The sequence below is a fragment of the Mesocricetus auratus genome, unplaced genomic scaffold (genome assembly GCF_017639785.1).
Source record: "Mesocricetus auratus isolate SY011 unplaced genomic scaffold, BCM_Maur_2.0 Super-Scaffold_100023, whole genome shotgun sequence".
Lineage (NCBI taxonomy): Eukaryota > Metazoa > Chordata > Mammalia > Rodentia > Cricetidae > Mesocricetus > Mesocricetus auratus.
The window spans coordinates 4,083,066-4,097,814 of NW_024429204.1; the positions used below are offsets into that span (position 1 = coordinate 4,083,066).

Consider the following 14,749-nt stretch of genomic DNA (forward strand, 5'->3'; position numbering starts at 1 on the left):
TATAATTTGTGGACCATAAAAACTTATTTCTCACAATTTGTAGAAATTGAGATGTAACCTCAAGATGCCAGCAGATTTAGGGTATACGACATATAAGGTTATAAATCTTGGCTCCTAAGTGATGCCTTCTTGTTGTGCTCACGCATGGGGAGGCTATGAGTCTCCCAGGAGGCCTATTTTATACTGATCCCAGTTCTACTCAAGAAGGGCCCACCTTCACAACCACATCACCCCCCAAAGGCCTCAGCAATTAATTCCATCACTTGGGAGACTGGGCTCTTGACATGAATTTGTGGGGCCATAAATATGTGACCATTGCACACTTAACAGAACAAGCTCCCAGAATCAAAACCGCTTACCAAGAGGAGTCTGTGTTTAACAGGGACGGTCACAGCTAAATTGCCCTTGCAAGAAGCCGTGCCCACTTCCCTGTTTTAAGAGAGGAAGTATTTAAAGTGGACGTTGCAGGAACTAAGGAAGCAAAAATAGCGAAGGTCTGGGCAATGACAGGATGAACTGTTTTCTTAGAGCCTAGAAGGACAAAGAAAGAAAGGAAATCCTGGGTTCCAGTTCATGTGCTGTAAGTAAGGTTGTTGCCCTGGCTTCCTTTCTGTTGCCATGACGGAGAGCAACGGAGGGCAGAGGTTTATTTTAGCTCAGAAGCCCAGGTGATGGTCTGCCACTGGGAGCCAGGGCCAGGCAGCAGGAGCTTGCAGCAGCCAGTCATGTCACCTCACAGAGCTGAGGGAGAGCTCATGAGTGCGTGCTTACCGCTCCGCTCACACCCTCTGCTCCTGTCCAGTTTAGACTCAAATTCAGGGAACGATGCCACCAACTTTTAGTCTGGGGCTTGCCACACCAATTAATATTTAAGACAACCCCCGTAGACATGCCCATGGGCCAACCTGATATAGACAGTCCCCCACAGATGTGCCATTGGGCCAACCTGATCTAGACAATCCTCCACAGATGTAGGCAAGGCTAACCTGATCTAGACAGTCATCCACAAACATGCCCATGGGCTAATCTGATGTAGGCAGTCCTCCACAGATGTGCCCATGGGCCAACCTGATCTAGACAGTCCTCCACAGACATGCCCAAGGGTTAACCTGATGTAGGCAGTCCTTCACAGACATGCCCAAGGGTTAACCTGATCTAGACATGGGCCAACCTGATCTAGACAGTCCTCCACAGATGTAGGCAAGGCTAACCTGATCTAGACAGTCATCCACAAACATGCCCATGGGCTAATCTGATGTAGGCAGTCCTCCACAGATGTGCCCATGGGCCAACCTGATCTAGACAGTCCTCCACAGACATGCCCAAGGGTTAACCTGATGTAGGCAGTCCTCCACAGATGTGCCCATGGGCCAACCTGATTTAGACAGTCCTCTGCAGATGTGCCAATAGTCTAACCTGATCTAGATAGTCATTCACAAATATGCCCAAGGGTTAACCTGATGTAGGCAGTCCTCCACAGATGTGCCCATAGGCCAACCTGATCTAGACAGTCCTCCACAGACATGCCCAAGGGTTAACCTGATCTAGACAGTCCTCCACAGACATGCCCAAGGATTAACCTGATCTAGACAGTCCTTCACAGACATGCCCAAGGGTTAACCTGATCTAGACAGTCCTCCACAGACATGCCCATGGGCCAACCTGATCTAGACAGTCCTCCACAGACATGCCCAAGGGTTAACCAGATCTAGACAATCCCTCATGAAGACTCTCATCCCAACTGATTCCAGACTATGTCAACTTGACAGCTGAAATTAACCAGTGGTATTTATGATAAAAATATAATAGACAAAGGATCTTCTCTTAAGTTTTGAAATTACTCATGCTGGAGGAAAAATTCCTTACATTACAATTTTAGTGTATGTGGAAAAATTCATATAAAATTTTACCATTGGGGAAACGGTTCAAAGGTCTATTATAATGAAGTGAGCAAGTAGTAGCTCTTATCAGACCATAAATGTCCACTAAGCATACTATAATTCATGGAAGGAGAAGATAAAAATACAACAGTGCTGGTCAGAAAGCCAACAGACAGGGCTAGAGAGATGGCTAAGTGATTATGAGCACGGGCTGCTGTCGAGGAATGTTTGTTTAACTAGACAAAGATGTGTTCCATTTGTTTAACAAGGTGAAGATGTGCTTGTAAAGAGAGGCTTTTTCCTTGAGAGAAGCCTTCCCGCCAGCCTGGTTCTAGAGCCGCATCAGTCCCAAACAAACACACAGGAGGCTATTTAATTATGAAGCTGTTGGCCTTGCTTGTTTCTTACTGGCTACCTCTGACTTAAGTAATTACCCCATAATTGTTAATCTAAGTATGTCTCTTACCGGAGAAGTTTCCAGGCTTCCTACCCCATGGCGCTACATCTCGACTCTCCTGTGTTTCTCCTTCCCAGAGTCCTCCTGGACTCCTAGCCCCACCTATCTAGATTCCTATTGGCTCAACAGTGCTTTATTGACGTAAGACTTCCCCAACATGTGCTGCTTTGCCTGCCTAAGGCACCTGATTGCTCTAATAAAAAGCTCAACGGCCAATAGCTAAAAGTAGGGAGGTAGGTGGGGCTGGTGGGCAGGAGGAGGAGGAGGGGAAGAAGGAGGAGGAATCTAGGCTCAAGAGGAGAAAGAGAAGGAGAGAACAAGGGAGAAAGAGAGGGAGATGCCTGGGGGCCAGCCAGCCACCCAGACATACAGTAGGACGTACAGGATGAAAGTCAAAAAGCTCCAAGGCCAAACACAGATGAAGAGAAAGAGGTTAAAGTAAGTTGTAAAAGCTAGCAAGAAATGATCCCAAGCTAAGACTGAGCATTGGTAACTAATAAGTCTCTGTGTCATGATTGAGAGCTGGTTGGCGACCCAAAGAAAGCCTGCTACAGATGTTCTTGCAGAAAAGACATGGGTTCAATTCGCAGCATCCTCATGGTGTCTCGCAACCATCTGTAACTCTGGTCTTAGGGGACTCAGTGCCCTCCTTTGTCCTCCAAGGACACACAATGCACAAGATATACACACAGAAAAAACACACACAAAAAAAATTAATCAATTATTTTTTTAAAGGATGGATAACAACTGAAGGAATTGCAAGGTCCAAACACTTAAGATCTTATGGAAACCACAGACAAGAGGGTTGACAAAACCAAGGCCAGGGAAAGGACTGACGTCTCTGATTCAGCAAACGTTAACCTCAAACTCATCTGCCCGAGATCCATTTCCAGGGTACCATGTAAGCAAAACCTACAAGGCATGCTAAGACCCAAGGGGAAACACTAAGTGTACATGAGACCATGGGGTGACAAGTGCCAGCAGTGTCTCTGTGTCAGATCGGGTCAGGGACCACACTAAGGTCCTCATTCACTGCAGTCATCTCTTCAAAGACCCCATCCTCAAAGATGGTACTTCCTGGGGCCTCGGGGATTAAGACTTCCTCACAGCTCATTCCAGGAAACATTTTGCAAACACCTGGATGGTGTTCCTCAGGAATGCCAAGTTATGAGACACTACAAAGCAAAATAATATGAAATTAGTTAAGCTACACACTCACTAAACTAGCTACATAATCGCCAAAGCAAATACTGGCCAGGATACAGATCAACTAGGACCCCCATTGACTGCTGACAAGAATATTACAAACTATTTTCAAATAAGCATGATAATTTCTTAAGACATAAAATGCATCCCAATTACAGAACCCCAAATCCCTACACCGAAGCATTCACCCAGGGAAAATGAAAGCACCCGTCTACAAAAGGACTTACATATAAGTATCATTGTTCTTTTATTTGTAAAGTCCCGAAGCTCATAATAACTCAAATATTCATCAACAGTCCAATGAGTTCAGGGCAGTGTACCAGACAACAGTCAACAAAGACAATGGGTTCTGGAGCAAGTGCTCAGAAAACAGAAGCACATCTGCTCTCGCAGAGGACCTGAGTTCAAAGAGACCCACATCAGGCATGTCACAACCATCTGTAACTCCAGCTCCAGAGACTCCAACAACCTCTTCCGGACTCTGAGGGTCCCTGCATACATGTGTGAGCATGTGCTCTCTCTCTCTCTCTCTCTCTCTCTCTCTCTCTCTCTCTCTCTCTCTCTCTCTACACACACACACACACACACACACACACACACTTCAGATAACTCCTACTACTAACTGCTCATTTCACATAGTCACAAGGCTTCTCCTTTGCCTTCACTACATTGTCCTCAGGAAACAACTGAGTGGTGTCAAACTTTGGAAGAGAGCTGTCTTTCTTTTCACTCAACTACCCTCGAGCCAAACTGGGGAGGTTGTAGGGTATCTTTGGCAGCCTATGGTGTCTCCTGCCCATGGTAACCAGAAACACCCTTACCGCTGAAATCGCTTGTCAAACGATAAGGTCATCTCCAGTCTACAGAGAACACCACTAAACCAGGAGAAAGGCCCAGAAAATGAGACCTAAGAAGAAAGTGGGTTTTGGCTACCTTCACGGGCACCTTCTCTTGAAATCTGATTGCCGATGAAAGAGTATAATTTCCTGCTTGGAAAATGAAAGGCATCAGAAGAAATGCACTCTCGCTTAAGGTCGAGGGCCTGCTTTTATTCATGGCCTTTCTGGTCTGGCTATATTTATAAAGTTCTGAGGCTACAGGGGAATAAATTGCTCCTAATTTACATGAAGACAGAGAGGCTTGGGAGAAAAGGCTTTCATCTGACTGCACGATGTATTGCAGACAGAGAGACAGAGGCACGTACAAGCAATTACTTTATTTATTGTGGGCCCCTGGTTATAGAAGGAAAAAAAAGAGCCCTAGAACATTTCTGAGCCTTTGCTCCTGCTCAGAGAGAGCACTACAGAAAACTCAGGACCACTTAGGGGAGAAGGCACTCTGCACTCGGCTTTGTTAAGGACCTGACTCTCAGAGGCTCCCCTGTTTTCACGGACTGAAGGAAAAAGCACAGCCTGCAAGAAGCCTGGGTGCTGAGACCGGGGAGGGGGGCAGACACTTTCCCTGAATCACACCAGAACGCCCACACAGAATCGTACTCACTAAGACCCAAACGGCCCCTTGTCTGAAAGTATTAAGTCCAGTCACCATGAAACCTGGAGAACAAGACAAGCTCTGGGTTCAGTCAGGTTTCTTTCAGATTGATTTCGTCAGGAGTTTCAGCCTCCGCTGTCGTGAGCAGGCAGCTTGAAAAGCTGGGGGTGGATGTCCATCACACGGCAAAGTCGGACACACGGTAACACGTGAATGTGAGCGACCGACGGTTCCCGTTCTGCTAAGTAAAAGGCGTTCACAGGACGGACACAGCGAATGTTAGCTGAGTGTGGCTTCCTTAGCTCAGGTCAGGGTCACCAGAAAGTTGAGTCCGACACGCGGGATAAGGTGCTGCCTCTGAAAGGGACGAGGCCAGAAGAAACTGAGGCGAAGGGAAGTAAGTGTGGAACAAAGATGGGGTGACTCCTACGGTGAAGTCTGTTCTTTTACTTGGGGAGTATGGGGACTCGAGACAGAGTTTCTCTGTGTGAGAGTCCCAGCTGTCCTGGAACTCTCTCTGTAGACCAGGCTGGCCTCGAACTCACAGAGATCCGCCTGCCTCTGCCTCCCGAGTGCTGGGATTAAAGGCGTGCGCCACCATCGCCCGGAAGTCCATTCTTTTAGAGTCACACACCCATACACACATGCATTCATAAAAACACAGGGACACACACACATGCACACATGCATACACACATGCATTCATAAAAACACAGGGACACATACATGCACACATATATGCACACATGCATTTGTAAAAACACAGGGACACACATACATGCACACATATATGCACACATGCATTTGTAAAAACACAGGGACACACATACATGCACACATATATGCACACATGCATTTGTAAAAACACAGGGACACACATACATGCACACATGCATACATACATGCATTCATAAAAATACAGGGACACACATACATGCACACATGCATACACCCATACAGAAAAATACATATGCATCCAAACAGACATATAGACACACATATGGACACACACATGCATACAAACACACAGATACATGCCCACAAAGACGCAAATAGACATACAAACACATACACACAAACACACAGACATACATATATGTATACACATGCACACACATATACACAGATACATACAGAGACACATGAGCATATGCACACATGTGTACACACATCCACACACAAGGTATAGCATGTCCTTAAGCGTGTTCATTTTCTGAGACTGCAAGGCTTTTCTGGAAGGACGCAGAGTGGAACTGGACGTCAGATGTCTGTACAGGAAGACAGGAAATGGGACTCCTCTGCCCAGCTCGTGTCTCTCGTCCATATCCTACCAGCAAAGCACTGCCTAACAGGCAGTTGTCTTAGAAGCTTCTTCCCGTTGCTGTCCTGACAAAACTTAAGGGAGAAAGGGTTTGCATTGGTTCACAGTTCCCTTGCACAAAGAAAAGTTTAAAGTCAGTGACGCAACTTGGTAGCAAACAAAGCCAGCAGAAGATGATTGGATCTAAAAGAAGCAGAACCACGAATATACATAATAAGGATGTAGCAGAAACTGATAAGATATAAGAAAACAGACAATATAGAATTTTTTTTTGGTTTTTCGAGACAGGGTTTCTCTGTGGCTTTGGAGGCTGTCCTAGAACTCGCTCTGTAGACCAGGCTGGTCTCGAACTCACAGAGATCCTCCTGCCTCTGCCTCCCGAGTGCTGGGAATAAGGCAGGCACCACCAATGCCCGGCTCAATACAGAAAATTAATAAAGGCAAAAGTTAATTCATTGAAGATACCAAAGCCGATAACCTTCTAGCAAGCCTAACCACAAGAACTCTCTCTCTCTCTCTCTCTCTCTCTCTCTCTCTCTCTCTCTCTCTCTCACACACACACACACACACACACACACACACACAAGCATCAGGACCAGAAGGAAGACTGTTGCTGCAAATCCACAACATTAAAAGTATAATAGAACAGACATGAGAGATGCGATGCCGACAATTTTATAAAACATAAAGTGGGTAACTTTTTTGGAAAAAAAATCAGCTTCTCAGGCCCTGTGATCTGCGTGTGCAGGAGCTCCCCCAAGTTGCTATTCGGCACAGAATCCAAAGCAGACGAAGAACTATGAGTAAGAGTAAAGTCCTTCAGAGTAAAACGAAGCGGCGTCACACGGTTCCTCAGATCCACTGCAAAGGGTGAAGAGCTCTGCACACGGACCCCCTGTGGTGAATATAAAGCTTTCTTGCCTTTTCTTCCTTCTCTTCATACAAAACACATATGATGCTTAAAGCAAAATTACAGCACAGTGACGTCAGGCTCAAATTTTATATAGACGTTATGTATTCAGTTAATATGAAATGTCCAGGATAGACAAGTTAATAAGAATAAAGAACAGACTCCTGATTGCAAGGGGTCGAGGGGAGAAAGGGGAATGGAAGAGGAAGATGACAATACTGGTTACTTCTGTCACTGCTGTCCCCAAAGACCAACAAGAAGCAACTTAATGAGGAGGTTATTTGGGGCTGAGAGCACAGAAGGCATCCTGTGAGGGCAGACACGGAGCAGCCTCGGGGTGGAGAACTGGCTGGGTGGCCGTCAGGGCACCAGACGATCGGGCTGAAATGCCAAGCCACCTCTGTCCCTTGGTTTGGGAGCCATGCGCACACGGGAACCATTCGAATTTTTAACGAGTATGTTTTGAACAAGACTGTGCACAGAGTCCTGAAGGATGAGCAGAATTTGATAAGACGGAAAGAAAAGCCGTCAGTCCCGGTGATGGAGTAAGAGGCGAGGGAGAGGCTGCAACAGGAGTTTGGTTTAGCACAGACAAAACACCCTGAGGTTGGGCAGTCAGGGGCAATGGTAACCCTCCCGCTGGTGGAGTGGCTGACAGGCGAACTCCAAGATGTTGGAAAAATGGATTTATCCAGAAGCCCTTGGAAGGATGCTGGCAGGGAGTCCACGAGACAAAAGCAAACGGCTTCAAGGGGGAGACAGCCAGACGCAGCCGAGCTTCACCCCCGGGGTAGAGCCAGCGGCTGCCTTTGCGTGTGACAGGTTAGGTAGAGTAGAAAGTAGCCAGGAAGATGAGTGGAAGCAAAGACAGAGCTGAAACACATCAGAGAAAGCTGGGCAAGGTAGGGCCGGAGGCCGGCGCCGAGGGAGAAGGGGGCTGGACCCAGGCAGGAAGGGGAAGCTGGGAGGAGAGCGGGTTTGAGTTACCAGTCCACGGCAACCATCTTGAAACCTGGCCATGCCAGCAACACCCAGGGGGGACTTTTTAAAGGTCAGTATTTTAATAACCAAAGTTATACCAAGTCACGAATCTGCTCAGAACCTCCCCTGTATCCCTACCCGACTAGATGCACAATCCTAAGTCCTTTCTACCGAGAGGCCCCTTATTTTCTGAAGTCTGCACCCTGTTCCCATCTCTTAAACTCTTCCTTTACCCCAAACTACACGTCTTTACCACTGCTCTCATTCTTAAAGGAGAAAACGAGGAAATAAAACAGGCACGTTCCCACCTCACGGCCTCCGCTGTGTCTCCTTGGGAATGTAATTTTGTAATCTGGCAGCCTTATGACTTCAAAGGCACGGCAGGGTTAACTAAGCAAAGAGCTGGAACTTGCGAGGTGGCGGTTATAAGAGTACAAGTGACACTTCGCTTGTCACTTACAGAAGGTTTCCTTGTCCTACCTCCAGCCTGGCCACAGCCAGGCCAGAAGGCAGCGCCCACGCCCGTTCTGTAAGTAAGGAAACTGAGGCTCGCAGTCCTTTGTCTTTCCCCCAGACAGCATGGCTTGATAGGCAGCTGCCTTTTTCTCAACCCCCTAAGCTGTTTGCACTGCATCACTTGACAAGGCTGAAAATGAGCTTGGATCTCTGCAGGCCATACCCGGCAGTTTCAGAACTGCCCTGCCAGGTGCCAGGGCACCGCAAAAAGAAGACAGCATTCTTTCCAAACAGAAAAGCAAGGCGCTGAGCAACACTTGCCTTGGCGACAGAAGCGAGTAGAACTGAAAGCGGGCTTTAAGCTGTGTCCTAATCCCAAAGGGAGCTCTTGACCATAACCCACTTTAATGAAAAATGACTGTCCTGAGGACAAACCATTATTCCCGTGTGTTCATTCTCTCTTTCCAGTGCTGTAAGAAAAGCCGGCTATCTGGTCTTAGCCTCTGGCTCCCCTGTTCCATCCCCTTGTGAAAAGCTTAGCAGGCTTTCCAAAGGAAAGCTAGATAGAAGCATGTGGAAGATTCTAATCCCAAATCCCCACAGCTCCACAGCACGTGCCTGGCCTCCATAGAGGAATCACGACCACACTCCTGCTTGGACCATGATGCCGCAGACCCCTCCTTCCCTAGACACAGGCCCCTCTGCATGCGATGCTCTTACCTGCCCTCTCCATCCAACAGGCCTGTCCAACCTCCTTTCGGACTGGGGGTTTCCTCTGGGGCCACCCTGCCCCTTCTCCTCCTCTGTGTGCCAGGTCTCCCAGTGCTCTCTACAAAGGGACTGGACCTCAGGAGCTTAGGCAAGGGACCACACTCAAGGACCTCTTTGCCTAGACTTGGCTTACTCAGTGAGCTCCCGGACTTTGCAACAAAGCCACAACAGACCGTGACTTTGGGGGAAGAGGCGAGTATGACTTTGTGTGGAGGAGAGGCGTGAGCTGTTTTGATCGTGGGATGACTATGGTAAATATTACCCAAAGGTCATCATTCCCCTCTCCACCAACAGATAAGCTGGGTCAGGACTGGCTTTCTGATCAATATACTTGATATCATATATATATATATACACATCCAGTAGAATTTAGATAGGACCTTTGTGTTCAAGCCTTAAGCTTCCATTCCATTTCCCTCACCTTAGACCCTAGTATTTTGTTACAGGAGCCCAAGTTCAATGCAGAGGCCACACGGGAGAAAACTCATGATTCCTACTTGCCAGGCTGTGCCGGAATCTCAGCCAGCATCAGTAACCAGGCACCAGCAGTGCGATCGGGACATCTTGGGCATTTCGGGCAGGTGACCACCCGGAGAATAAACCACTGTTGTTAGTACAGTGAGTTTTCAAACTGAGCCCCGTCAACCCGGTAATGGGGGAGGAAATAAAAGCTGGTGTTTGGGGGTCTGGAGAGGCGGCTCAATTGGCAAAGTTCTTGCTGAAAAAAAAAGCATGAAGACACGACCCCCAGCACCACGTAAAGAAACGGACGCAGGGTCTCACCCGCCTCCAGCCAAGAAGCTGTTTGCAGTTGACATCGGCTGGCAAAGGGAAAACCTATTTTCTCCATTGGAGTGCCACTTGGTATATCCAACCACCGTCCAGAAATAACTGGTCAACGCAAAACGAGTTTTTGTTTGCGCGCTTATTTTGTGGGCCTTTGGCTTGTTTGTTTGTTTGTTTGTTTGTTTTGTTTCCTTGGTAGTTTTTGCTTGTCTTGATTTTCATTTTGGTGGGGGGTTGTTGTTAATTTTGTAGAAAGAAGAAGAAGATGAAGCTGGGTGGATAGAGAGGTAGAGAGGATCTGGGAGAAGTCTGGGGAGGAGAAAACAAGTTCAAAATATATTGTATACAGTTTTTTAATACAAAAACTGGGCACATCAGCACATGGCTATAATCCCAGTACTGGGACAGGGATATGAAGATCAGGACTTACTGGTCAGACCTAATACCAAACCAGTGAGCTCCAAATTCAGTGAAGAAGCTATTTCAAATCAAGATGAAGAGTAATTGAGGAAAATGCTCAACAGCAACCTCTGGTCTCCACTGAGCATGCCTAGAACAGCATAGCACAGACCTCTGGTCTCCACTGAGCATGCCTAGAACAGCATAGCACAGACCTCTGGTCTCCACTGAGCATGTCTAGAACAGCATAGCACAGACCTCTGGTCTCCCCTGAGCATGTCTAGAACAGCATAGCACAGACCTCTGGTCTCCACTGAGCATGCCTAGAACAGCATAGCACAGACCTCTGGTCTCCACTGAGCATGCCTAGAACAGCATAGCACAGACCTAAAGTCTCCACTTAACATGTCTAGAACAGCATAGCACAGACCTAAGGTCTCCACTGAGCATGCCTAGAACAGCATAGCACAGACCTCTGGCCTCCACTGAGCATGCCTAGAACAGCATAGCACAGACTTCGGGCCTCCTTGCACTTCCTACTGTGTTACAAGAAGGCTTACCCCAGCCTGCCCCGGCCAGCAGTGGTGATGGAAGCAACCCATTCCTCCACTGAGGAGTTTTAGGTGAAACACAGGAAGAAAGCAGCAGTTAGAGATGGGTGAGGGGCTACAAACACAAGCCAACGCCGTGAAGCCAGGGCTGCCAAGGACCGATAGGGGCGGTGAGGCGGCCGTGAAGAAGGGCCATGGATGTACAGCAGCCAGGGAGGGATAAACCACGGAGACCAAGGGAAGCGGTGAGGGCTACGAGGCCACCAAGACGCCAGTGGAGATGTCGGAATGCAGACAATAACAGATTTAACCTCCTGGACGAAAACAAGTCAGCTGCTAAAACCTGCTTGTATTCTAACGAGCAAATTCCTGTCCTTTCAAAGACCTAACCATGCAACTGCTCTCTCTCTCTCTCTCTCTCTCTCTCTCTCTCTCTCTCTCTCTCTCTCTCTCTCTCTCTCTCTCTCGGAGCTTCACCAGGCACGAGGCGAGTTACCATAAAAATGTCTTCTGCATGAAGACACTCGACTTATGCTTCATAATCCTCAGGGAGTATGCCACATGGTGCCTGGGAGCAAATGCTCTCGTGAGACCGTCTCTGGCCTTCAGAAGATGTCTCAGGCAGTATCTCAGGCAGTAGTCCTCCCCGGGAATGGGAAGCCTCGATAGTGACCAGTGTTTCCCCGGGGACGGGAGCAGTGCAGAGTAGACGTGCCCAGCCACACTGTCCCTTTGATCCAGTGTCACCTACTGATGGCTGGCTTCTGCCTCCCACACCCTTTACCTCGGTAAGTGGCCTTCTGACTGCAGAAGTATGCTTGCAGGGAGAACGGAAAGTGCGAGAAATTTGTTCCGTCCAGTCCAGACCAGTTCTCAGCCAGCAGCAGACCAAAGACTGGTGGTGTGTAACCTCGGAAGAATGACAGGATCTGAAGCGGGATTCCCTCTGGTTTCTGAGAGTGCCCTGCTAGGACAAAGTGGCGGTTTGAATGGGGGTGGCCCGCATGGGCTCATGTTTGATCGCTTGGTTACTGGAACTGTTTGGGAAGGACTAGGAGGTATGGCCTTGTTGGAGGAGGAGTGTCACTGGGGCTGACTCTGAGGTTTCAAGATCCCAGCCATTCCCGGTCTCTCTGCGTCCTGCCTGTGGATCAAGATGTAAGCTCTCAGCTACCCTCAGTCCCATGCACGCCTGCCTGCTACCATGCTCCCTGTCACGATGGTTCTGGACTCCAGTTAACCCTCTTGCACTGTGAGCATCAAATAAACTCTTCCCTCCGTAAGTTGCCCTGGTCATGGTGTCTTATCACAGCAATAGAAATGTAACTAAGACAGATAAGAAGCCACCCGCCCACAAGAGTTCCTGGGGGCCATGCATTCGGTCAGCCCCCATCTTGGCCAATCTCTTTCCTAGTCCCCTTCAGGTGTACTTCCTCCCAAATTCTGTGCTTCCAAACACTCGCTTCGGGGCGCTCTGTGAAGTCCCTAAGGCAAAGCACAGGGGATGGGGGGGGGTTATCACACAGACCGAGAGGCACTGGCTGCGCTGCCTAGCCTCATGACAATTTAACAAGAGTCCCCTGGGAAGAGGGAACCTCAGCTGAGAAAAATGTCCCCACCGGATTGGCCTCTGGGTCAATGGCGCATTTTCTTAATTAGAGGTTGATGTGGGAGGGCCCGGCCACTGGGTGGCGCTGTCCCGGGGCAGGTGGGCCTGAGATGTGTAAGAAACTGAATGGGAGGAACCTCTGCCTCCGCGGTAGCTCCCCGCTCCAGGCTCCTGCCTCAAGTTCCCCTGTGACTTCTGGCGTGACGGACTACAAGCCGTAAACCTAAATAAACTGTTTTCCTCTCCGCGCCGATTGTGGTCATGGTGTTTGGCCACTTCCGTCGACGCATGACATATCTTTGGCCAAAGTCGGTCATCTGTCCCTGGATGTCACTCACTGTCTGTGGACCGCATGCCCGTGACATCTGGAAGTGTCGTGGCTGATAGGCTGATCATCTGCCGCAAGGGGAGAGAACATCTGAATGGAATTTAGAACTCCTGAGCTGACCTGACACTCTGGAGAGCAGGACTATTTTTCTCCCCTGGCAATCTCCCTTAGAATGATCTGCCCCTCCAGGGAGGATCCAGACTGTGTATCCCAAGCACAGGAAAGAAAGCTGTGAGGGTGTGTCCAGGGGTGGCGGCATCAGGCAGTAAAACTAGGCTGTGTCACTGCAGCCACCAGAGTCGCCACTAAAGCCCAAGCGTGTAAATGCTGCCATGTGCATCCTGGGAGAGATGGTTATTATCTTTGCCGTCTTGCACGAATGACTTTGTTCCTAGCGACAGATGAGCATCTGGAGACTGAGACTGGGGATTCAGTTCCAGGTGCGGACAATATCTGAGCAGGATCTTACACATTCCTGGGAAACGGGTTGGTGTATACTCTAAATTACACACTTGATCTGAGTTTGATCCCAGAGCCCACGTGGTGGAAGTTAAGAGCCAGCTCCCGACTGTAGAGATCTCACGAATTAGATCCTCCACGCAGATGACGCCGTATTTACCAAGAGGTCGGTTGAGCAATCAAGTAATTGTCAGTCAAGGCAAGTCTCTCTTCTTACTGATTTTGCCATAGCCGCGCTTGTAGATGAGCTCGTCAGCTGACTTCAGGTTGGGGTACCCCCATGCAATGCATGGTTCCACAACCCTCAGCACATTAACTGAAGCCTTGTTGAGCTTAACAAAGGTGCCATGGCAGATTTGATGAAGACGGGGCAGCTACAACACCTTGCGGACCTTTGGGCTTATGCCACTGATACCTCAGATTCGGGTGACAAATGCCAGCTTGGATTCTGCAGGCCCGTGGAAATTTCCAGCCTTCCTTGCCATCCTAGCCACGCGAATCTCTGTCCGTCCATCCGGCACACCTGCCTGTATTCCTTGTGATAGTGTTTTGTCTTCTCATAGGTAAGCTTCCTCTGTGCCTTCTGAGGTGTCTTTAGAGCAAACTTTCCCGAAAGCGCTTCAGTGAAATCCCTTCACTTTTTCTTAAGGGTTTCCAGCACAGCTGGAACCTTCCTTTTCTTCTCCAGCATAGCCTCCATAGTTCCAGTCAGAAAAATAAAAAGAGAGAGCTGCAGACACATTTTACAATAATAATAAAAATTTTAAAAACGAATGAATGCACCATAAAGTGAGCATTCTGGGTGTGTGGGTGAATACTGTCAGGTCTGGAAGAAACTTGGGACAAACGGCTACCCATCTGTAGTGCCTATTAAATGACCAAATGCCACGCTGGCCTCCAGGCTCCCTCTGTGTCGCCTATGGCTCTTCTCTGCTCTCCCACTCTGCCCTCTTCGAGAAGCCTCTGGCTGTCCTCTCCCTCCTCTCTATAATAAAACCCTGGCCCTCGACCATACCTTGGAGCACCATGTCCTCAGGTTATACAACTACATCCTAGACGTGGACCCAGACACTGTGTCGGCAGTCCAAAGAAGGCTAGCAATGGAGGAAACACATCTAAAGAAGTCGGGGGGTTTCATATTCCA

General features: G+C 48.5%; 1 pseudogene; it reads right to left on the minus strand.

Moving 5' to 3' along the window:
* LOC101831848 overlaps positions 1 to 14,332 on the minus strand; it is a 32,432-nt pseudogene extending 18,100 nt beyond the window's left edge.
* Positions 14,333 to 14,749: the final 417 nt, after the last annotated feature.